Source organism: Centruroides sculpturatus, unplaced genomic scaffold (genome assembly GCF_000671375.1).
Source record: "Centruroides sculpturatus isolate CEXI.00-Female unplaced genomic scaffold, Cexi_2.0 scaffold908, whole genome shotgun sequence".
Lineage (NCBI taxonomy): Eukaryota > Metazoa > Arthropoda > Arachnida > Scorpiones > Buthidae > Centruroides > Centruroides sculpturatus.
Genome location: NW_019385435.1, coordinates 242,535 through 246,445, shown reverse-complemented (window position 1 = coordinate 246,445; position 3,911 = coordinate 242,535).

Sequence of the window (3,911 nt, the reverse complement as noted above, 5' to 3'; positions counted from 1 at the left end):
TTTAAAAAAAAGAAATACACAAGTATAAAGGAGTAGGAGGGATGAAGAGAACGGATGGAGGAGGGTCAGCCATCTTGAATAGCATCTGTATGAACTTTCGATATCAGTTGGTAAAGTCAATCTCCAAGCTTCACACCCTAATGTAAATGTTTAAACACGGCATTGCTTCGAATATAAATCAAATTTTACTTTGAAAAAAAAAAAAAAATAGAAAACACTTCTCAGGATGAATCTACATTCTTAAATTCATGTTAAAGTTATCAGTTTAACCTCTGTAAGCAGATCTAACGAATTTAAGCATACGTACTTGCATCTATTAGTTTATCTAAACTTCATATGAAAATTCTTAATTTAATTATGACTTAAATTATAATTTAAAGTATAAATTCGATTTATAACTTAAACTTAATTAAAATCGGCTTTGCCTTATCCCTAAGAATCTTTATTATTATTATTTTTTTTTTAAATCAGTGTGTAGTCTACAAACAGAAGTTTGTGCTTTATAAGTTGATGATTTAATTAATTTATTAGAAATTATACTTTTTTCTGATGTATGTAATTATATATTAGCATGACATTTATGAGAAAATTGGGTTACTTGTATGAACAATTTGAATTAAATTAGTATAAGAATGTATTTGTGTGGAATTTTTACTGGAAGAGACGAATGTTTAATTCAATATATTTTTTTTAATTTTTAACTTTATAAATTATTATAACTTTGTGTTAAACTAAATTAAAATAAATTCATTTAATTATAAACGTTTGACATGTCTATGAAAGTTAAGATAGACTAGAATTTCATCACTTAAACAGGGCACTTGATTGTGTCTTAAATTGAAATATCCCATTAAGATAAAATATAACATCAATAATATATTTTAATTCAAAGATGCAATTTTAACTCATAGGTGTTATAAGCCTATAACTTGTATGATAATAAGTATTAAATAGGTTTAATTATCAACTTTGTTGTTATTATTATTATTTAATTATTTAATTATTCTACAAATTTTGGCAATATCTCTAAAGTAAAATATTTCGAGACTGTGTTCTATTTTTTAAATTTAATATAATTTGAATATTTAAACATTAATTGTCATATTCGTCACTTAGACGATTGCTACAGGTCTATCGCTTCTCTGCTTCTGAGTTAAAATTTGCTTTACATATTTTGATCAGCTTAAAATTAATATTTTCTAGCAAATTTGTATAGTATATACGCATAAAAATTTAAAAATTTAATAAATTTGATCTTGCTCTTGAACAAGAATAAAATATTTACTATACAAATGGGGTAAAACTTTGAATTTCATACATTTTTGTTTTAATAATCTATCAACCATCAAATTATTTCGTTTTAAAAGCAAATTTATACGAATTTTAATTCGTTTTTAAGATTTCGTTGAGTTCTTTTTTCTATAAAATATTAAAAACAAATTAAAATTGTCTTATACTTTTGTCAAAAATTTATTTACTTTTGTGTCTTAANTTATTATTCTGAAATTTGAGATAAGGTTTAATTGAGTAAATTTTATATTTAATAAATAATTTATTTTTATTGTAAATAAACTAGTAGCTTAATTTTCAACTTAATTATGCTGCTTAATATTGTTCTTCTCGCCTCTTTTCTTAAGCTAATAATTCTACAGAATTTTTGTAAAGAGTCATTTAAGACGTCTTTACACAATAAATATAACTTATATTTGAGTTTATTTAGTATTAAAACTTTATAAGATCCAATTTTTACTTAATAAACTATAATAACTATGGTATAGCTTTAAATTTATAAGATAGTTAAATTAACGAATTTAGTATTAAACTGTAGTAAAATTTACTTTAAAAAATTTTTATAGCTTTATAATTTAATAATAGTGTCTTATCTTATCAAAACAGATTAATATACGTGTAGATTAAGCTTAATTTACATCTTTCATCTAAATTGTAATCCTGATTATAAACTTTAATGGAAATTTAATGAATAGACAGTAAATTTAGGTGTATACAGTGGTTTGCTTTAATAATAGTTATACAGGTATAAATATTTGATTAAATTAATTATAGTTGGAGATATAATTATAAATAGATTTATGAAATAAGGTTAAACATAAGCTTGGTTTTGAGATAATTAATGAGATATTTTAAGAGCTTACAATAAACTGTTTGTCTGTTCAATTTAATTTATTTTTTATTTTCTAGCTGAATATGCTTTTAATCTTTGTATTGAATGTAGTCTATATTGCAGTATGAATCTGATATGGATGATATAATCCAAACTATTTATTACTAAATTGAAGAATATTTAATTATTAATAAATTTGTTGTGTTTGATAATAGTCAAAATATATAACTTTATGAATAAACAGAGTATATTATTAATGATTAAATTATAATAAGCGTTTAAAATTACAAATACAAGGATCTATAGTAATATACTTAAGGATTTGTCTCTCTGTTATTCATATGTTATCGAAATGAAAATAAAGAGAAATTAAACTTTATCCTTCTTTCTCTCTCTTTTGTATACATTTAAACATTTTAACCTGTATTACAATACAGAGAAAACTTAAGATTTCTACTGCTTAAAGACAATGCTGCTATTATTGTTATTATTATATTAATTGTTTTTTTACTAAAAAATCAATTGAATTAATAATGTTACAGATTGACCTACGACTAGAGCTTAAATTTTGTCTGCGAAATGGATATTTGTATTTATTATTTCTCAATTTTCTCAAAAATATTATTTTTCAAATTGAAGAAAAAGTAATTTTATGTAGCAAATTATACATAATTAAAATTTTATGACTTATAATATTTAGATTTTCCGTGTTTTAATGAAATATATCTAAACTTATCCTTGCTTATGTTGTAAGTTAAATAAAATCTTTTACTTGGCATTTAAGTCTACTGTTTGTTTTTAAGAGAAGTGACAGCCTTAAAATTCTCACGAGTGTTAAAATGACACATTAATTGATCACAGCGATCGGTGCAAAATTCCTTTCACTTTATTTATACATTTGTAACTACCATTGATCATAATTTAAAGTTAATGGGTGGCAGTATCAAGAGACTTGAGGTATTCGCTATCATCGAATCTGAATAAAGATAGATGATGTTATGGAACTTTACGGAAAGTTCCTTCTTCTAAAATCATTGCTCTTGGATTATAAATACGTTTAACATTAAAATTTTAATACAGAATATATAAAATATTCTTGTTATATCTAACTCGAGAAAACATTTTTGCAATTTGAATCATAATATACGGAAATTTAAGGACAATTTTTCAATGTAAATCATAATACAGGAAAATAAAAATGAATTTAATTTAATAAGAAATTGAATTAACTTCAATTTTATTTTATTATTAGAAAAATGAACTTTCATGTAAAATAATTCGAGATCATTCAGAGAAAATATTCTATTAAATATCAATGGCTAAAAATTTCCGAAATGGTCGAATCGATCTAAATAAACGAGGCCTTTTCAGCAGCGTGGTGCAAGCTTTCATATCAGTTAATGGAAATATTTTGCTCCAACTTCTTATCAGACATAAAAAGAAGTATCTTATAAATGTATTTACTATCGCCAAATCATCATCAATCAAATACTAAACAAGCACGACATTATGTGACATGCGTGACTTCGTATATTAAACATCTGAAGGAAAAAAATTCTAGTTGTTATCCTCAAAAAATATTTTTGTATTCTGTACAAAAGAACTTATTTATTCTGTTTTAAAGCCACTCAGGTTAAAGTTTATATCCGATAAATCATAAATGCAAATCTTTATTGACTATTATAACATAGATTTAGTCCAACATGATAATAGAAGTGATGTATGTGGACAGACGGATAAACACACAAATTGCAAATTTTATATTTATATATATTATATGCTTATAAAT